This window comes from Acomys minous (genome assembly GCF_964271855.1).
Source record: "Acomys minous genome assembly, chromosome: 7".
Classification (NCBI taxonomy): Eukaryota; Metazoa; Chordata; class Mammalia; order Rodentia; family Muridae; genus Acomys; species Acomys minous.
The window spans coordinates 67880457-67903332 of NC_140488.1; the positions used below are offsets into that span (position 1 = coordinate 67880457).

Sequence of the window (22876 nt, forward strand, 5' to 3'; positions counted from 1 at the left end):
GAGCTTGCAGGCAGCTCCACACCCAACATCTTTCTTCCTTTCTACAGTTTGACTGCTCAGAGTCTCCCCATTCCCTTCACTGCCAAGCAATTGTTTTATTTCCTGATTGGTAGGAGTCCTCAAGAATATGCCAAGAACTTGTTTTTCCACCACCACCATCCCAGGACACAAGACCCTGTGTTCACATCTTGTTTCCCACCTGAGACTACTGAGCTGCTCCTTTCTTCCTTGGGCAAAGGTTTCAATTTGAATAGAATGTCACTATTGGGAAGACATGCCACACAACAACATTCCAACTGGTCCATATTCTAACAAGGGGAGAAAAACAACACTCATGAGCCTTCACTTCCAAAGAGCTATTGTGAAGCTGATGGCTTCCATGTGGGAAAGAGGGACAATTTTTAGGGGTGTGACTCCTGGTAGGTTGATCACATTTCAGTGCATAACTCCATGTTTAGGAGTACATGTTTAGCACAAATTGCACTAAGTAGGATATTTTCTAAAAGGAGGAGGTCAAGAAATGAGAAGGGGAAATGGATAGGACATGAATATGATCAAACACATAGTATGGAATTCTCAAGAAACAATGAAACATTTTATTTAATAAAGAACACCATGTCTATTGTGAAAGTGTAGTGGGCTGCTGAACTATAGTTATGCCACCTCATGAAAGTATTCCTAAGAATACTTTTAAGTGCTAAAACTATCTTGGGTAAACTTGTCTCTGGTCACTTAGACAAGCCATAAACTCCTAGAGTAAACTGGTCCCCAGACCAGCCATAAACTCCTAGAGTTATCTGGTCTCTGAACCAGCCATAAACCCCTAAAGTAATCTGTCCTCTGTACTGGCCTTAAACTCCTAGAGTAAACTGGTCTTTAAACCAGCCATAAATTCCTATACCATGTGTCCCTGACCTAAAGGTTATGAGAACATCCTGACCACTGAACTGCTATCTATTCACTTTTGTAAACAACACTTGCTTGGTGCAGATGTCCAAAACTGCCTTTCTGTATATGTCACAACTGTAGATTTTTGCCTTTAAAACCTTGAACAAACTGAAATTGAGGCTGCTTCCCACTATTTTGTCTTGGACAGCTTGGCCTGTGGTAAATAAAGGTTCCATGTGACTTACTCAGCTATCTTGGGAATTTTTCCCTTCAGGTCCCACATAACATAACATTAATTTTAAATGGAATTTTGTGTGTCCTGGAGGGATTACTTAGTGTGTAAGAGTACTTTGCCGTGCAAACATGGGGATGTGAGTTCTGATCCAAGTATGTATACCTTTTTTTAAAAAAAATGCCTGGGAGATGTACACTCCTCTGTAGCCTCTGTGGTATGGGAGATAGAGACAGGAATATTTTGAAAGCTTGCTGGATTCAAATCTAGTTTTAAGTTTTGCCAAGGACTTTGTTTCTAAGGAATAAGGCAGAGAGTGATGGATTAGGACAGCCAACACCTTCCCCTGGTCTCTCATATGCATGGGCATATGCCTCCTGGCCATGTGCATACACTGCACACACATACACAGAACTCACACACATATATACTCTCTATCTCTCACACACACATATATACATTCACATAATCACAACCACCTACACCACACTCACACAATACTCTCTCTCTGTCTGTCTGTCTGTCTGTCTGTCTGTCTGTCTGTCTCTCTCTCTCTGTCTGTCTGTCTGTCTGTCTGTCTGTCTGTCTCTCTCTCTCTCTCTCTCTCTCTCTCTGTCTCTCTCTGTCTCTCTCTGTCTCTCTCTGTCTCTCTCTCTCTCTCTCTCTCTCTCTCTCTCTCTCTCTCTCTCTCTCTCTCACACACACACACACACACACACACACACAACTGTACTAACAGTATTTATCCAAAAAGAATTTGTTAAACTATGCTTGGTTGATTTGTGGGTAGTCATATATTTTTAGTAAAAGTTGGTTTTGGTTGACATTTTGTGAATACTGATTTTGATACCTAGCAAGGTTGCGTTGGTAATATTTGTGGAAAATTTAAAAAATAAGCATGTCTTTATTGTAATGCTGTCTTTTGTCTTCTTAAATATTCAACATTTCTGTTGTCTCAAAAATTTAAACAGAAAATTTTTTGCTTCTAGAACTAGTGTGCTAGTTCACTGGAACAACATTTTTTATATAATATTTGTATTACTTCTTTGAGAATTTCATACATGCATACAATGTACTTTGTTCATATTCAACTCCCACTCCTCCCCTAATTCCTCCCACACTCTCCCCATGCTCAGCCCTCCACTTCTCAGCATCATGTGCTCTTTTTTAAAAACTAACTCACTGAGTTCAAACTGTTATGCCTATATACTGTCAGGTACATGGCCATCCACTGGAGCATAATCGACCTAATAGGGACCACACTGATTAAGACAAAACAAAACAAAATACACTAATGCTCCTTCCCCTAGCACTCATTAATTGTCAATAGCTTTTCAACTAAGCGTTGACAGTGATGATGCATACCCCTTCCATGCAAAAATATTGACTGGTTTGATTTTTTGCAATTCTTATGCAGGCAGCTACAACTTTTGTGAAGTTTTGAGTGCAGTGAACCTGTCATATGCATAAGACTACAGTCATCTGACCTCTGGTCTCATAATCTTTTCATCTCTTCCAGGGTGGTCCTTGAGCCTTAGAAGAAGAGGGTATGATAGATGCTTAATTTAGAGTTGAATTCTTCTCAGGTAATTATTCTCTGTCCTATGGCAGGCCTGAACTTTTTACATTAAGTGCTTTCTTTCTACTGCAAAAGTAAGGTTATTTGATGATGACTGAGAGCTGCACTTATCTGTAGGAACAGGGGCATATATTTAGAAAGCATTTTAGTATTGTTTTCATTTAGCAAAATAGGTTCATCCGTGGGCCTATGAGCTCTTTAACCATGAGTTCTTCGTCAGATTTACTGTACCAGACATGAATTTCCTCTTGTCAAGCTGGACTCCAGGCAACCAGAAAAAAATTCTTTACCACCATAACATTCATGCCATTGCTGTACAGTGGACATACTTTGTCAGGCTGGTAATTATCATAGTCAATAGGCCTCATAGCTGGATTAAACTGTTGATGACATCTTCTACCCAGTAGCCTATATAGCACCATTTGGTACTGTGAATGCTATCCACCGAGGAGGAAGCTTGTGCCATCTTAGTTTGTGCATGTCTTGTGAGCAAAGTATGTGGTGTCTTCAGCAAAAGAAGCCTCTTATGATCAGGTTCTGGTGGGCAACCAGGAGCAAAGGTAATAGGTTGTGCTATTTGGGAGGACTCTGACACACCCATTGAACAACAATTCTAGGCTAACTCCAATCAAACTCTTTTATATGAATGTGGCGGGGGCTGTGTGTATGTCGGGGGATGGGGAGGTGCTTAAGAAGTTCATGAACCAATAAGTTCCTACATGACTGAAAAAAATATCATCAGTGTTATCTATCCCTCCTTCCACCCGTCCTTCACCCTCTCACATCTCTTTCCCCACTTAAATCTCCTTCCCCATTTATCTAAGTTTGCTTTCTATTGCTGGGATACAATACAATATTCATAAACAACATAGGGAAGCAAGAGTTTGTTTCAGCTTACAAATTACAGTCCATCATTGAGGAAAGCCAAGGCAGGAACCCTAGCAGAGACCAATGAAGGAAAACTGCTTACTGACTTGCTTCCTATATTTCTCTCAGTTTTGGTTTCTTACACAGTGCAGGACCACTTACCAAAGGCTGCCATTACTCCCCATGGCCTGGGCCCTCATGCATCAAGCATTAATTAAGAAAATCCCCGCTGACTTGCCTAGAGGCCAATCTGAGAGAGAAATTTTCTCAGGTTATGTTTCTTCTTCCCAGATGACCGCGGTGTGTGTCAAATTTCAGAAAAAAAGTGCTAATCAGTCCCTTGTTATCCCCTTTCCCTCTTTATACCACCTATGCTCCTCTACCCTCACCCAAGACCTCTCTTTCTCTTCCTACCCACAGTCCTTTTCTAGTTTCATAGGTTCTACAGTTATGTCAAATTAAACATAAATCTAAAGATTAGATATTCAGATCCACATTTGAGAGAAAACCTGGAAAGTTTGTCTTTCTGGGGCTGTTACTTAACTCAAAATGATCATTTCTAATTCCATCCATTCACCTGAAAACTTTATTTTCCTTTAGAGCTGAATAAAATTCCAGTGTATATTCCAGGTACCATATTTTAATTACTCATTCATCAGGTGATGAACAACTAGAAATAATTTACATATTTCAGGTGTGTATTTAACTAGAAACATATTTACACTTACATTATGTGTTTCATACACAGTACATTGGTTGTTTCAAAATAAAAATAATCTTAGTAGCCCCCCAAATTCCCTGATTATTGTCTGTATTATGAGCAATGTCATTAATAACACCTGATGTCCTTCTTGCTGCCTTCTCTGGAAGGTGGACATCAAGGCCTACGACACACAGACATCTTCATGTAAATATTAAAATCATACACACACTCCCCTTGCTCTAGCCAACTGTCAATAGGATGACCAGTGGAGCTTGGATGAATTAACATACAGTGTTCGGCTTAGTAATTCTTAGTTTTTACTTCCCAGCTTGGATGAGGTGATGTGTAACAGAAGAGAGCAACATTAGAACACTTCCAGAAAAGTATTGGGTTCAGGGTTCTGACCACGTACAAATTGTGGTTTATCTGTACGATCACTAGAGGGCACCACTGGCCCATGGAAGAAAAACGTCTGGCACCTACAAAAGCAGAGACTTTTGAGAAATTTTTACCAGCTCTGCACAGAAATTCAACAGAATGATGGGGTTTTCTTCCATCAATTGTCCCAGAGCAGTTACAATGAAGAGTCTCAGGAACTAATAGGATTCCAGGCAAAATCAACAACCGTTTTCAAAATATTCTAATACGTGGAAGGGAAAATAAATCTGATATTAAGATAAACAAGGTATTGGTGCAATCCTCTTTCGACAAATCCCATTGATTCAAGAGGAAAAGGTTAATTCAGTTACCATAAGAAAAGAGTAAATAACACTATGTTGGAGAATGATTTCTTACATTTCTAGTTTAACCCTTTCCCCATTCTCACACACATTTTATAGGTTTCTTTTGACTTTTTATTTTATTTACCTGTGTCTTGGTTAAGGTAACTATTGCTGTGAAGAAATGCCATGAACAAACAACCAGTTAGGAAGGAAAGGGTTGATTTATCTTACACTCCATATTCCTGTTCACCATTGAAGGAAGTCAGGACAGGAATTCAAACAGAGCAGGAACCTGGAGGCAAATTAAAACAGCAGGAAGCTGGAGGCTGGAGCTGATGCATATGCCCTGGAGGGATACTGTTTACTGCCTTGCTCCCTCATGGCTTGTTCAGACTGCTTTCTTGTAAATCCCAAGACCACCTGCCCAAAAATGGCTTTACTCACAATGGGATGGGCCCTCCCTCTGCAATCACTAATTAAGAAAATGCCCCACAGCCTGATCTCATGGGGGCATTTTCACAGTTGACAGTCCTTCCTTTCAGATGACTCTAGCTTGAGTCCAGTTGACATAAAACTAGCCAGAAAAAGTTATTAGTACAGTTTTATGACTTTCGAAAAACAAAACATTTTGACCTATGGTAAAGGAAGTTGATAATTTTCCAATGATAATTCTTTTTCACATGTTCATGATTTCTCCTACCAAGAGTATTAATTAAGAGTCTTGGTGTTAGATGCCTTGGTTTTTGATACACTGAGAAAAATTCTATTTTATAAACAGAATAATTTATGTTTAGTCTTTCCCAAGACACTCCCAAATACACACGTTAACATTTTACAGATTGTTAGTGTAATTATTTTGTGAAGAATGGTCATAATAATATCACCTAACTACTAAAATGATAAAGCCATAAAATCATGCATGTAATGCTTTTAAACACAGGCGGTAATGTAGTATACAATCAACACATAGCTACTTTTTAATGATTCTGTAAATAACACACTTATGTATTGACATGATCTCATTAAGTAAAAGCTGTTTATAATGTTGAATATGATTTTTCATCCTCTGCTCAGCAATAAACTTTGTGGCCAAAATACATGATATAATAAAATTTACTAAGAAAAATATATAAACCAATTTATACAATCATTTGAGTGTGTTCTTAATATATAGTACTCACTATATTGAGAACTGAATAGACATATGATAATTGTTTTCATAAGAGCAAACCTTTTGTAAGCATTTACTTACATAATTGCCACGGTGAAATGTAATAGGCACTATTAATACCCATATCTTCTAGGTTCAGGAAAAAGACTTTCAATATTGAGTTACTTTTCAAGGATCTTCTAAATAATACACAGTATAGTGAGGGTCTCAGCTTGTTAAAAGACATATCTGCTTTTTCCCCTTTTGTTGAAAATAATTGTTTTCTTCACATAATGTATCCTGATTACAGTTTCCCCTCCCTCTACTCCTCCCAGTTCCTTTCTACCTCCTGTCCCCCTTTCTGTCTCCCATTAGAAGACAAACAAGCTTCTAATGGATAATAATAAAATATAACATAACATGATAAAACAAGAGCTCATTAATTAGAATTGGACAAAACAGAAGAAAAAGAGCTCAAGAAAAGGCACAGGAAACAGAGACTCATTTGTTACCACACCCAGGAATCTCATAAAAACATTAAACTGGAAACCTTAATATATATGTAAAAACCAGGTGTACACCCTTGCAGGCCAGACCCTTGTGCATTCTGCTTCAGCCTTGGTGAATTCCTAGGAGTTTTCATCACCTTAACTTAAAGGGCCTTGTTCTCCAGGTGTCCTCCATCCCCTCTGGCTCTTACACTTTCTACTTCCTCTTCCCTGGGGTTCCCTGAGGCCTGGGAGGAGGAATTTGATGAAGACATCCTGTTTAGGGCTGAGTGTTCCAAAGTCTCTCACTTTCTGCATAGAGTCTGGCTACAGGTATGTGTTCTGTTCCTTGAGTAAGCTTCTCTGATGAAGGCTGAAAAAGGCACTGATATCTGAATCTAACTTAATGTCATTAGGAGTCAGTTTATTGCTTTTTTCATAGAGCAGTATTATTTGGTTTTACCCTTGGCCCCTGGGCTATCTAGTCTCTAGTTCTAGGTCATCAGAGTAGTGTAGGTATGGGAATGTCCTGAGTCAAGGGAAGGAAGAACTCAAGGACACTAGTATCAAGATTTTACAGATGGCTTATTAGTCACACACTCATCACACTTCACTTAGACATCCAGATACCTCTCCTAGTCTGCTGAGTACAACTGTAGCCTGGTTGATGACTTCACAGGTAAGGCTTGCGGTCTGTCCTGTTGCGATGAGTGGTCCACAGCAGGCTTCCTAGGTCTGGGCCTTGGCCTGGTCTGTTCTCCAACAGGTCTTCAGACTTGAGGACATGGCGTCCAACTTAATCAGCACAGTGGCGTGGTCTTATTTGCTAAACATCATGGCCAGCCTGAAGAGGTCTTGTACTCATCTTATCTATGTTGGGAGGAGTTGTACCCCCTTTTAACCAATGAGGTATTGGGTTTTGTCACTCATTTTACATTATGCTTATTGTTATGTTCAGGTGGACAACTTATGTCATTTCTTATCACAGCAAGCACACTGTTTCACTTATCACTGTCAACATATTTTTTAAACCATGCTTTCTCCTTTTTGATTTACATGTTCTCTACAGGGAACCACAAGTCATGTTTAGTCTTTCCCACAAGCTTTGTGCCATCATTGCACTGGTATATCTTGCAGGCAAGGCGCAATTGTAGGTCAAAATAAACATTTGTGGCTGAGTTGGTCTTTATGTTTCTCTTTTGGTAGTTTGCAGAGTGTCTTCCTATACCAAAGATGCTACTCCATAGGGGTGATGGCTCTATGTAGGCACCAGCTCATCTTAACCATGTTCAATGAGTTGTGTGCTGTCTTCAGCAATGGGACCTTACTGTCAATTTGTGGAGAGAAACCTATAGTCTTAGCAAGAGCCTGTTTGGTTTGAGGATTCCCATAGTGCCCCTTTGATCAACTTAATTAGATATAACTCAGCATGGGGACTTGAAGCTTCATTTGGTAGCCAGTTGTGGCCCTGTCTCCCTATTATTTGGCAATTGCTTTTACCTCAGCTTTATATATGTATATATATTTTTGGAAGCTTGTACTGTATAAGGGTTCCATACCACCCCTCAAAAGCCCCTTAATTTTTAGCTGTCTCTACCAATATTCCTGCCCATATTCTTTACCACCTCCCCCACTTGATCTTCCTGTTCAACACATTTTCATCCATCTATATCTATTCTATTTCCCTTTCCTAGGGAGATCTATGTGTCCCTCCTAGTTCCTTACCCTATAGCTAACCTCTGTTGCTCTATGAATTGTAGCTTGCTTATCATTGACTTAACAGCTAATCCTTTATAGAATCATAAACATGAAAGATAGCTTTAAAAAGTATAATCCCCTAAATGTCCAACCAATGCCTAGCCCAACCTAAGACCTCACCCTATAGGAGAAAGCCAACTCCTGACACTAATAACAACACTCTGCTATGCTTGCAGATGGAACCTAAGATAGCTGTCCTCTGAGTGGCTCCATCCAGAAGCTGATGGAAACAGATGGAGAGACCCACAGACAATCATTAGGGGGAACACAGGGAGTCTTGTAGAAGAGTGTGTTGGGGGAATAGAAGGACTCAGAGGGGATAGGAGCTCCACAAGAAGACCAACAGAGCCATCTAACCAGGGCCCAGGAGGTCCTGTGGAGACTGAAGCTCCAATCAAGAACCATGCATGGACTGGATCTAGGGCCATACATAGCTGTAGCTGATGAGAAGCTCAGTCCTCATGTGGGTCAACTAGTAAGGGGAATGGGACTGACTCTGACATGGACTCTATTGTCTGCTTTTTTATCACTTTCACCTGGTGGGGCTACCTTGCCAGGTCACAGGGGAAGAGGATATAATCAGTCCTGATGCATCTTGACATGTTGGAGTGGATGGGTAGGGGGGATACCCTTCTCTGAGCAGTAGGGGAGGGAAGATAGGGGAAACAGGGAGAGGGGTTGGGACTGAGAGAAGAGGAGAGGGAGGGGGCTATGGCTGGGATGTAAAGTGAAGCATTAATAAAAGGATACTCCTCTAGAAAGAATAACATTACAAGCAAGGTGTGCTTTTTCATATATCTATTACTAGTTTCTTTTTGTATTGGTCTCTGCTTCATGCTTGTATTTTCTTTTGTTTAGGAACCAGGTACAGTGGCAACATTACCTGTAATTCCAGTGCGTGGAAGACTGACACACAAGAAGAGCATGAGTTCAAGACCAGGATAGCAAGTTCAAGGCCAGTTTGGGCTACATAAGTGATATTTATGTCAAAGAAAACAATTAATGAAAGAGTGAGGAAAATACTGGTTTAGAACTTTGTCTTTCAGTATATCTATTTCTGTGTGTTCCTGCACACTAAAAAATAATTTGCTGATGCCTAACTACCTGTATTAGTTATTTGCCTCATTGCTATGATAAAATACTTGGCTAAAGCAACAGGTTTGTAGCAGGAATGACCCTGGTCAATGGTACAGGATGTGTAATGCTTGGATTCCTGACACTGGAATAGATCATGAGCCAGAGAATAGAGGACTGATAATACTCAATGGCTTTGTTTGTAAAAGTAGCCCAAGGCTGGCTTTTGCGCTTTTTAAATGGTGTCATTTTTTGTGAACTATTGCCCTTAATTTTAAGTTTGTTATGTTTTACACACACACACATGCACACGCACACGCACACACACGCAGTTTGTACGTTTTGGGGAGAATTATAAAAGATGACTTTTCAGATCCCAAATACTTGAAGATGTCTTGATATTTATTTATAAGAGCTTCTTATATTTTTTTCTAAAATATAACTTGAACTGATTTGGATGTAAGGTTCATGCCTTTTTTCAAATTGGCATATAATTATTCTGAAATTAATACATGAAAAATTGTAATAGCTTTATGTCAAAAAGAAGGTGATTATACATGTATAGGTCTGTTTCAGGCTTCTGTGCTCTGTTCTACTTGTCTGCCTACCCTTGTGCCATTCCATCCTATCTCAAGCACTATAAATTTACATATTTTGGCCTCTGATACAGCAAGTTCTCCTGCTTTAATCCTCTTCAAATGTCTTATATCTTTGTATTTCAATTTACAAAATTAGGGTGTAAAACTGCAATATAAAAATACAATTGCTTTTGAATGTTGACTTTCTATTAACACCTTTTCTAAAATTATATTAATCATTTATCACATATATTTTGTATTTTTATTTATCATCATTTTTTCATGGAAAATGGCATTTCTAGTTTTTTCTAATATTACTCTTTTTATTTATTTGTTTTCATTTCCCTACCATAGGGACACCTGTAAAATAGTCATTTATCCTCTTGTCATTGCATATCAAACAGTTCCAAAAGTTTGTAACATGAAATAACAATTTTACTTTCATACTTTGTGGCTCAGGAATTCATCCAGGGAACATTGGTGCCATGGACATGGGAGGTTTCAGATAGAAAGCCTTGAAATTTGGAGTCACTTAGTGATGGAAGTGGAAACCTTCTGAGGGCTCCTTTATTCATGTTTCTGATCTTTATCTTGAGATATTTCAAATAATAAGTTCAGCTATAAATGTTAACTATGGTGTGCACATGTGGTTTCACTACAGAACTTTGGCTTCCTAATGACATGGAAGCTTCAGAATGTTGAGCTTCTCATACTTAAGTCCATAGTAACAAATTATGTCACTTTTTATGACATTACCTAAATAGTTATATAGTATCAATTCTTGAGAAATAAGAAAAAGAAGACTGAAATACTCCAGAGGTATGTGAGTGTAGATAGAAGCTGAGAGATTGAATAAAATAAGGAGGGAAAAGCTGTATAAAATGTAATTATTCTAAGTAAGTGTGAAATGACCAAATGACTATTAAGCCATCATAATAGCCATATGGATTCAAAATACGTATAAAACTAAAACAAAATACCAGAATTTTTTCAGATAACGTATATGGGGCTGGAAAGATGGCTCAGTGGTTAAGAGCATTTGTTCTTCTAGTCGACGTGTGTTTGGTTCCCAATAGGCACATGTTGTCTCACAGTGTCTGTAACTAACTCCAATTAGATGGGCTCTGATGCCTTCTTTTCTTCTCTACTAGCACCAGACACATATGACGTAGAAAGACAAAACACCCATGTACATAAAACAAGTTAATTAATGATTTTAAAATTACATATGTGCTTTTTAAAAAAGACCTCTATATAATATAAACTAAAGACTCAGATTATTTCATTGAAAATTTCTAAAAAAAAGTAAGAAATAATTAATAACAATTTACCAATATTCTTTCAGATAATAGAGGAAAAGAACAATTTTTTTCAGTCATTTCAAAATGAGTTGTGTACTCATTCCAAACTTTAATGGGTGTAACAAAAAGCAGTAGCACTCTTAAAAAAGCAGAAGCAAAGTTAATACACAAATTAGTGTATTTTTTGTTTTCTTGGTCTTTGGTGGTGAGAGCAATAGAGTAGAATGTAGTTTATTTAGGCTGGCCTCCAACTGTGTAGTTCAGGGGGGCCTAGAAATTCCTGATTCTCCTGCCTTCTATACTGAGGGTTCAGAGGATAGGCAAGTGTTACCAGGCCAGGTTTAAGAGGTGCTAGGAGTTTGACCTAGGGCTTCAAGGATGTTCAACAAGCACTCTACCAAAGTAATTGCATCCCTAGCACCACAATCGCAGTTTTTTATGAGAAAGTAATTCTATTCTAACTCATAAACTGGGAACTGTACAAGATTACTATCAAGATAGAGCAGTGATCACTCTTACCCATTGCATCTGAGATTTGAGATCAAATAGTGGACAGAATATTTTATTTATACACAAAAAAGAATAATCTGTTTCAATGGTATATGTGTCTGCTCCCTTGTAGACACACACACACACACACACACACACACACACACACACACACACACACACACACACACGCAACTACTACATCTTCTCCAGCCAATACAGGGCAACTAAGTATAGCCCTCTTGTACTTCAGTGAAAGGCTCTGCCTCTCACTCTCATTTGAAATCCCATGCTGAAAGCTGAGGGCTTGCATAAAGGCCATTGATATATGTACTTATCAGAACAAAAGAACACTCAATGCATATGGAAGAGGGGAATACATTTCCACACAAGGTAATAAGCCCAACACTGCCCTCATGAACATTCTGCCTCTTGGTAATAATACATTCAACAATCTTTCATGATTAGAAACAAATGGCAAACTATAAATAAAAGAGAGCTTCTTTAAGCTATTCAGAGATGTGAATAAAAAACTTAACCAAATACAATACTAGAGGGTTTTTTTTTTCTGACAGTAAGTGAAAAGAACTAGAATACTTACCATTACCTATCTATCTAACATTGTACTGGATATTTTGGACAAGATGAAGAGAAGAAATAACAGGGGGCTTTAATGAGTCAGAGGAAGCCAATATAATTTTATTAATTATAAATAATATTCATGTACCCAGAGCATAAGTATTAAAACTATACTTTTAAAATGTATTATTATGTCAGGTGATGGTGCCACATGCCTTTAATCTCAGCACTCTGGAGTCAGAGGCAGGTGTATCTCTGTGAGTTTGACAACAGCCTAGTATACAGAGTGAGTTTCAGGATAGCCAGGGCTACACAGAGAAACCCTATCTAGAAAAAGAAAAACAAAAAAGTATTAGTATTATCATCATACTTAGTTAGTGTATGTTTGTGTGTGTGTGGTACAAGTACAGATGTGTGTATGTGTGCATAGTATGGCATGACTGTGATAGTCAAAAGACATTTTTTAGGAATTGGTCCACTCTGCGGATGAAATTCATCTCTCCACATTTATGTGGCACATTTACCATTGAGCCATCAAGTTGGCCATTTTATGTTGGGTTTTTCTGTTTTGTTTTTGTTTTTGTTTTGACAGGGTCTCTTGTTTTTAGGACAACCTCAGTCTCCCTATGTAGGTAAGGATGACCTTGAACTTCTTATCCTCCCTGCCTCTGCATCCCAAGTGCTATGATTAAAGGGGAGAAGAACAAAGACTTCATCCATGCTAGACAAGCATTCTACCATCTGAGTTATATCCTCAGCCCCTAACCTGTCTTTAAATGATAAATTACCAGGACAGCTGATTACAAAATCAACATAAAAATAGAAAGGGATTCTGATATATTTGAAACCAATTCAAGAAATTGAAGACATGCATGCCATTTAAAATTATACAAAAACTATGTTGGAGATAAAGTAAGTTGGAGGACTGATACTATCCTATCCCAAGACTTACTAGAAAACTACAATATTGGAGAGAATTTTTGAAAATATAGACAAATAGATCAATGGAACAAAATAAAGAGCTTAGAAAATAAATATTGTCAGATGAACAACATGAGTAAAAACTATACAGTGAAAAAAGATAGTATTTCAATAAGTGCTGAAGTGTCTGAGTATCTCTATGCAAACTAAGACTCTATACACAGAGTACATACACTTAATAAAAAAATACATCACAATACTCTACAAACCTAAATGTGAACATAAAAATAAAGCTAGGCATGGTACTTCACATCCGTAATCCTAGCACATTTAGAAAGCTGATGCTTAAGGGCTGCTTCAAGTTCAAAACCAATCTGGGTTGGAGCTAGAAAGATGGCTCAGCAATTAAGAACACTTGGTAGGTTGCTTTTCCAGAGGACTGGGGTTCAATTCCCATCACCCACATGGCAGCTCACAACACTCTAACTCAATTCCAGGGATCTAATGCCCTCTTCTGACCTCCATAAGTACTAGGCACACAGAGTACAGCGTGTACTCTTTTGAAAGAGCCATTGGAACCCTACCCCTTCTTCTCATGCTCTTTATTTCCTGGCTGCCATGAGGCTAACAATTTTCTCTGTCTCATATTCATGCCTTACTGGATGTACCAAAGGCAATGAGTTAAACACTCATGACTGAAGCCTGTCAAGCTGTGCTTCAAAGCGAATGTTCTTCTTTAGAAAGTGGTTGGTTGATATTTTATCATGCTGTGTTAAGGTCAAAACACAATAACAAATATCTAATACTATATCTTTGCACTTATGAGGCCAGTTTTGTAAAAATATTTCAAGCAATTAATCCAACTCAATTAAACTCCCTGAGTCAAAAATACCAAAAAGGACATGAAAGTAGGAGAAACTAGGAAATGCAGTTCAGAGGGAAAATAAGGAGGATTAAGAGGGTAATGCTTGGTGCTCATAATCACAATACACACACATGTAGATAGATGATAGATAGATAGATAGATAGATAGATAGATAGATAGATAGATAGATAGATGATAGAAAGATAAGTACAGGGAGAAAGAGACAGACAGACAGACAGGCCAATTAAATTATCTGAAAAACATCTTCCTGTGACATCATGTCATGCAGTTCCTGATCCTCCTACTTCAGTTCCTGAATTCAAAGGTTATGAGCATGTACAGACTACCATGTAAAGCTAAAAAAAAATTTATAATGAAAAATGGATGAAGTTAACTTTATACTAACTCTGACTACATACACATGGGATGAGATCATGTGGCACATATCCTACAATGATAAAAGATATTATTATGAAAAGGTACCTTATAGAAAATAAACTTCTAATATCTGTAATACAAGACTAAGTATAGACATTTTCACAATGTTATTTTCCAAGAAATATATAGTGCTTTGTATGCATATTATTATCTGAATTAACTCTTCACAACAACCTATGAAGCAGGTGTGATTGCCCATAGTTAACAAAGGCTGAAACTGAAGCACACTTTTGACTTGCTTGAAGTCATATAATTGGTAAGGAGAGAAGCACTGTTTTGAAAAAAATAGTCTTACTCAATTAATATTTTTAATGATGGTAGTATACTGCTTCCCTAAAAATAAATGTATCTTTTGTTTAGACATATTTATTCTTATTTTCTGTTTATGTATCCCTGAATATATGTCTGTGCAGCACATGTGCTCTTGGTACCTATAGAGGCCAGAAGAGCATATCTGACCTCCTAAAACTAGAGTTACAGAAAGTTCTGAGCTATCCTGAGGATGCTCACAATCAAATCCAGATCTTCAGTCAGAGCAGCAAGTGTTCTTACCTATTGAGAATGCCCCTATTTATTTTTTTTCTATATTTTCCTTAATTTTTGTTTAATATGTGGATATTTTGCCTATATATATTTGTGTATGTCTGTGTATGCACATAAAAATATCGCACACACATATATTACCACTATAGCCCCCATATTTTATTTCTTTTCATTTATTTATTCACTTATATCCTGGTTGCTGCCCTCCTCCTCTCTTCTCAGTTCCTCCACAACACACTTTCTCCCATTCTCCCCTCTCCTTTGTCACAGAAAACAAGGAGGTCTCCCATGGGTACCAACTAACCCTACAGGACTAGGCACATCCTCTCCCACTGAGGCCAGACAAGGCATCCTGTTAGGGGAACAGGATCCAAAGGCAGGCATCAGTCAGAGATGGCCCCTGCCCCAGTTTTGGGGGGATCCACGTGACAACCAAACTGCTCATCTGCTACATATGTACAGGGGGCCTAGGAGCAGTACATGCATGCTCTTTGGTTAGTGGTTCAGTCTCTGTGAGCCTCCATGGACCCAGGTTAGTGGATTCTGTAGGTCTTATTGTGGAGTCCTTGACCCCTCAGCCTCCCTCAATTGTTCCCCCAACTCTTCAATTGGACTCCCCTAGCTCTGTCTGGGGATGGAGAGGTAGCTGGAGTGGGGATTAGGAGTAGGGAGAGTAGGGGGAGAGAGGGCCAGGTGAAAGAATGGAGTCAGAGATGGGAGACATCTCTGGGATATGCAAGAGACCTGGGATAAAGGAGGCCCCAGATGTCTATGGGGGTCACCCTAGCTAAGACTCCTAGCATCAGGAGATAGGGAACCTGAAGTGAACACATCCTGTAGTCAGGCAGAACTTCCAGTGGAGGAATAATGACAACAACCCACCTGCAAAACCTTCAACGCAAAATTTGTCCTACTAACAAGATGTGAAGGAACAAAGATGGAGCAAACATTGAGGAAATGGCCAACCAAAGACTGGCAGGGCCTACTTGACCCACCTCATGGAAGAGAACCAATCCCTGACACTATTAATGTTACTGTGCTATGCTTGGGAACAGGAGCATAGCATAATTCCTCTCAGAAGCTTCACCCCGGCAGCTGATGAAAACAGGCAGAGACCCACCACCATTAGGCAGAGCTTGTTTTCTTTTTCATTACCTCAAGATATCCAGTATAGTAGTTGCTCAAAGGTTATTTTCTAAATGTGGTGTCACCATGTAAAGGTTCTTGCTTCGAAGCCAGATGACCTGAGTTCAGTTTTCAGAATCCATATGGTACAAGAAGAACCAACCTTAGAAAGTTGTTCTCAAACTTTTATACTCTCATTATGCATGTGCATCTGCAAACCCTCAAACACAATAAATAAATTAATGCAATTTTTTGCTAAATGAATAACTGTATAAACAAATTCATTTCAGCTGGGTTAAACAAATTACATGCCTTCCAAACATTTATGTCCTGTAGGAAAATATCATTATCAGTCTTGGAACTTGATTTTTATTTATTAATGCCATTCTACCCTTGACAGTCTATTAAAGTCTGTATAAATACTGCCAATGTCTTTCAAAATTAATCCTTGAAACTCTGGAAAGTAAACAAAAGGAGCTTTTAAAGAAAACTAGCCAAACAAATTTCTACATGTCCTTGAATAAAGGACTGAAGGATATGTAATGAACAAAGAAATTATTTTCCTCCAATCAGATGTTCTCACTTTATTAGAAAGTTATCTTATCTATTACAGTACTGGCACCATTTCCTAACTTATGAACAACTGTAGAAAAATTATTTCTTGCTTTTCAAGGTCTCTTGATTCACCATCTTAATCGAACACCTACTATATCTCAAGGATTTATAATCTCCAAGAGAAAAAAAAACCTGTTAAGTAAAAAATGTACTAAATAAGAATGACCCCCCCATAGAAACAATCAAAATGTTGTGGGTGCATACTCATTAAGGCAAAGAAGATCTGAGCAAACTACATTTATTCAAAACACAAGTTTCAGTGAAACTGCCACATGCCAGCCATGGTGCTTGCTATTCATGAGACCAACACAGATGTATCAACACAGTATTTCCACAACTAAGATGATCATAGCTTTTTAGGGATGAGTAACGAGAGATTAACATCAGACATGACTAGTATTAGAAAATAATGTATACAAAACAGGCTACCTATTGTATGAAAGTACAATAAAGGTAGTTTAAATCTTGGGGAAGATGGAGTACTTTATTCATTTAAAATGTTCTTTATATTGCTCTTATTTTTTAAAAAGGTAACCAAAGCAAAATAATCATGTTTAGCAAAGAAAAAAAAAAGACAGAGAAAGAACTGTGCCCTTATTGCCTCCACTGCCTGTTCTGAACTGATGAACACTAAGCATATTTCTTTACATGTACACAGGGAAACAAAGGCATGTCACTTTTATTTACCTCCCTCCTTTACACTCACAGGTATGCTATACATACTGTTTCTTTCCTTGCTTTTTCCCAACTCAGTTTTATAGTGTGAGCTCTTCCTATGCCATCTTATATAGAGATAGAGAGTTCTTGTTCTTTAGTAAATAGACACATACTTGTTGGAAGGATAAGCCATGATTTAACCAGTTCTCTACTGAAAGAAGCAAGTTATTGCCAATGTCTTAACTGCTTCAAACAATACAACCACAGATAGCTTTGTATTCATATATAAAGTATTCCTGTAGATGAAATTTTTCAGTAAAATTGCTTAATCAAAGGGAAAAATCATTTGTATTTTAAAAAATAATGCCACCGGTGATGGTGGCACACGCCTCTAATCCCAGTGCTTGGGAGGCAGAGGCAGGCAGATCGCTGTGAGTTCAAGGCCAGCCTGGTCTACAAAGCGAGTCCAGGACAGCCAGAGCTACACAGAGAAACCCTGTCTCGAAAAACCAAAAAACAGACAAAAATATTGCCAAATTACTTTCCATAAGGATTGCACCTACCAAAATATATGAGTGCTTGTTTTCTGAAGGTAGCTACTGAAAATTCTCTCATTGTAGTCTAGTGTATACTGTATTGCAACTGAAATTGAATATATATATATACACATACATATATGTGTATATGTATGTATGTATGTATACACACACACACACACACACACACACACACACACACACACACACACACTGGTTTTTCGAGACACTGTTTCTCTGTGTTGCCCTGGCTGTACTGAACTCACTTTGTAGACCAGGCTGGCCTCAAACTCACAGTGATCTGCCTGCCTTTGCCTCCCAGGTGCTGAGATTAAAGGCGTGTGCTACCACCGCCCAGCTATATATATTTTTGTATGAGCAATTTATATGCTTTTATATGAACTATACATCATGTATTACTCCCAGTTTTGTCTTTGATAGTCAATTTTCACAATTTCTTTTTATTGGCTTTTTTTCTTTTTTTATTAATTTATTTGTATTACATCTAACATTTGTATTGTTAGCCCTTCCCCTGTTTCCTCCCATTCTTCCCTCCCTCCCACTTCCTCCCCTTCTCCCCTCCCCTATGTCTGTGATTGAGGGAGACCTCCTCCCCCTATATATGCTCTTAGAATATCGAGTCTCTTCTTGGTAACTTGCTATCCCTCCTCTGAGTGCCGCCAGGCCTCCCCATCCAGGGGACGTGGTCAGAAAAGGGACACCAGAGTTCATGTGAGAGTCAGATCTCACTCTCCACTCAACGGTGGAGAATATCATGTTCATCGGCTAGATCTTGGTAGGGGTTCGAAGTTTACTGCCTATATTCTCCTTGGCTGGTGCCTTTTTTTCACATATTGTTTTTTTTGTTTGGTCTGTCGGTTGGTTTTGTTTTGTTTGTGTTTGTTTTTGTTTTTTTAGACAGGATTTCTCTGTGTAGCCTTGGCTTTCCTGGACTTGGTGTGTAGAACAGGTTGGCCTTGAACTCACAGAGATCCACCTGCCTCTGCCTCTGCCTCACCCCCACCCTCATTCCCCACCCAGTGCTGGGATTACAGGCATGCACCACTGCTCTCAGTTCATATAATGTAATTTGATGGTGTATGTTCCCTTAAACCAACTCCTCCCTGGTCTCTTCACCTCCGAATCCATCCAACTTTATTCTCATTCTCTCTCCCCCGCCCCCCCGGAAAAATCCTGAAAAGTCCAAACACCCAACTAAAACAAATAAACAACAAAGGCATGCACAAAAAATATGGAGTCTGTTTTGTGGCCAAGGACTTCTGATCATGAGGCCTGTCCTAGAATGGGGTTGATATTTCTTTATAAATTATGGCTATTAGTTTGCTAGGGTATCAGTTGCAAATACTTTTTATGTTTTTTCCATTCCTATTATAAATTAAGATTTTTTTCATTTTTCTTTTATATGAATTTTAAACTACACATGAAAAGCCTTTCCACTCATCTAATATAAATAAATTTACTGGTGTTTTCTCTTTGTCCTTTTTGTAGATTTATATTCTTTTAAAATGAAGTATTTATTCTGGGTGTTCAATGTACCTTGTGACAATCTCTTTACATCTTTTCCATCCCTTGCTTTTTTGCTATACTATTTCAAATAAAATGCCAGATATTATGTCAGCACATAATTGTATCTATCTAACAAAAAACATTTATTTTCCACATAACCACCACGTCATTATCACAGTAACAAAAACGAACAATTCCATAAAGCTGTCTCATGTCGATACTGTACTAAAATAGTCCAAATTACCTAAAATAGCTTTTTTACAAATTTATTTTCATCCTATCATATTTGGTTTGTTATGCCTATTATATTATTTAGTTTTACATCTGTCATCTATCCCCCTGTTATGCTTGTACACTTAGCAAACAGAGAGTCTCAGAAAGAAGCAGTGTTGATCTTTGAAACCGGACTAAGAGGACTCTCAAATTCTAAGGAAAGACACAAGTTAGGTAAATAACACTAAGCTTTGTTCAGGATAGCAAACATGTGATTCTTAGCAGTATCTTGGTTTTTTGATGAATCTGAAATTTATGGCACCGATCTGGGATTCTTCAACTAGGTCTTTGTAAACATTTATCAGTTCTCAATTCATGCACATCGTTACATTTGATATGAGAGGACGAAATCATTTGGGGGATGTGTCTTGACATGGAACAGTACATACAATGACCTTGAGCTGATGAGATTGAAATGCGGTAGTCAAGGGTTGGAGGAACTTGAGATGAAGTTCAAAAGAAGGGCACGTTGCGAAGCAAGCAGAGATATCTAGGCCATTCAAGCTTGGGGATTTTCTATTCAGGACATAGACATCCTATCAACCTTTAATTTATAGTTGTATTCCTTCAACTCAGGACAATTTTGAATATTGTATGTGTGATTAACTGGCCAATGTAAAAACTTACGAGGGAATGTAAGATACTGGCCTCTTATTCATGAATATGTGAGATAAAATTAGATCAATTAAAATTTTATCTAATAATATAGCTTTCAAAGATTTAAAAATTTCTATTTGAAAGAAAATAAGTTGTATTTGTAGAAAAAGATCATTCATTTGTTATATTTTTAGATAAAGTTACTCAGTGCCATTCATTTTCCTTCCTGGTTACCTAAGACTTGTTTTCTGTGATACAATGAAAACTAGAATTTCACCATTAGTGGTTGGTGCTGTCATACAAATCTCCAAAATGCATTTTTATCATTAACTTAATATCCACTAAATGAGATGTAATATATTAACAACAAATAAATTAGGTAATACATTAAACATCCATCTACATGAGGTATAATAATAATGTGTTGTGATTGTGAATTGGTATCCATTTTTTTAATGCATTTCTCTCTCTTATAATTGTTCTTTGGGCAGGGAGAAGGCTGGTGCAGTGGGTAAAATGCTCATCATCCATCCTGAAGATCACAGTTCAATTCTTGGAATTAATATGGTAAGAAAACTAAATTTTTACCTACATGTGTTCACACACGCACACATGTGCACATACACACAAGAACACACATGTGCACACTCATGCATGGGTGCACTTGCATGTGCACACACAGGAACACACACACACAAAAATAACACATCGTATATTTTTAAAAAATTTTCCTTCTTGGAAAGAAGCATATTGTAACATCAGGACTGAAATCAATCATAGTAAGATTACATACTCAGTTTTATTATAGCTTTTTATTATATATAAGAGCTGCAGTCCTACTGGTATCAATATTTTTCATCTACAGAATGAAAATAGTAACAACTACACTGCAGAGTGGCTCTATGGGTTGAGTGAGATAGCTTATATGAAGCACATCCTCAGTGCAACTAGGATGTTTTATTGTGTACTTAACACAGGTACTTAACATTTGAGCAATTTGAAATATATTTGCAATTTTCAGTTAAGTACTACTAAGTTGATAATTCTTACTGATAATTGATAACTTCATCAATGATATATCACATTGATATCTCTGATTAATAGTTTTTGAGAGATCATTAGTTTTATTCTTTATGCTTTTAATGGATGAATATAATATTATAAACCATGCAGTTCATATGATTAAATCATGTGTCTAATTTGACTTTGTGTTAATAGAGTCACATATTTTCATACTGAATTTTAGCCAAGGAAGAAAGATAACCTTAAGTGATTTTCCTATCCTAGACCACATAATCCCAAATAGAAACGAGTTATTCTAACAATTGTTTATTTGTATTACTCTGGACATATTTACTCTAAAAATTATTGAGTGCCTATTCTCTTTCATACCACTCACGAATCCAGTGCATCCAAAATAAGCTTAACAGTACTGACAGGACATTTCTCAGATGCCACATGAACATAAACCAGTTCTCTTGGATTCCATATAATGTCTCCAATTTTCTTCCTCTTCTTGCTGTAACATTGTCTTCTTTATCAAAATAAGCTATGGAATCTACTGCCTCTTAAGGGACCACTTGTTACTAATAACTACGGATGGTTCTTTCTATTTTAGGTACTCTTAGAAATTTTTAGATGGCAATTGCTGAGAGGGCTATATGGGCTGAAGATGACATTTCATATCTTGGATTTCTGATATTAATATTTCTGACAGGTCAGTTTCAGGCTTAAACACTATGTCATGAAATATATGAGACAGCTCATCACATTTGCTTCTTTTTTCTTTTGTTTTTTTTAAATTTTTATGTAAGCAATTTATTCAGATTACATCTCAGTTGTTATCCCCTCACTTGTATCTTCCTGTTCCCCCTCCCTCCCTCTTTCACCATATTCCGCTCCCTTTAGGTCTGTGATAGAATGGGCCCTCCTCCCCCACCATATATGATCACAGCCTATCAGGCTTCATCCTGGTAGCCTGCTTACCCTTCCTCTGAGTGTCACCAGGCCTCCCCACCAAGGGGAAGTAGTCAAATATGGGGCACCAGAGTTCATGTCAGAGTCAGTCCCTGCTCTCCCCACAACTGTGGACAATGTGCTGTCCATTGGATAGATCTGAATAGGAGTGCTAGGTTTACTGTATGCATTGTCCTTGGTTGGTACAGTAGTTTGTGCAGCCCCCCTGAGTCCAGATCTGACAGCCTTGATGGTCTTCTCCTAGGGACATTTGCTTCTTTTTAAACTCTTTTTTTTTTCTTTCCTCGTATCCCTTTAGTACTAAAGTATAAGTATCTATGAATTAGCTGAGTCATTGACTGGCTAATGTACATCTATGCTATAACTGGGGTCATCTTTTTTTAATGGAACTGAC

General features: G+C 37.9%; 1 long non-coding RNA gene across 4 annotated transcripts in view; it reads left to right on the forward strand.

Annotated features, from left to right (window-relative positions):
- Positions 1–22876, forward strand: part of LOC311602455 — a 38728-nt gene that overhangs the window by 13224 nt on the left and 2628 nt on the right. For 2 of the 4 annotated variants that reach the window (XR_014780764.1, XR_014780765.1), the window contains exons 2-5: positions 2640–2706; positions 9246–9397; positions 20997–21072; positions 22124–22222. This is a non-coding gene — a long non-coding RNA (uncharacterized lncRNA). Of the gene's footprint in view, positions 1–2639; positions 2707–9245; positions 9398–19995; positions 20083–20996; positions 21073–22123; positions 22223–22876 lie in introns of all 4 variants that reach the window. The other 2 variants (XR_014780763.1, XR_014780762.1) reach the window with 2 other exon arrangements.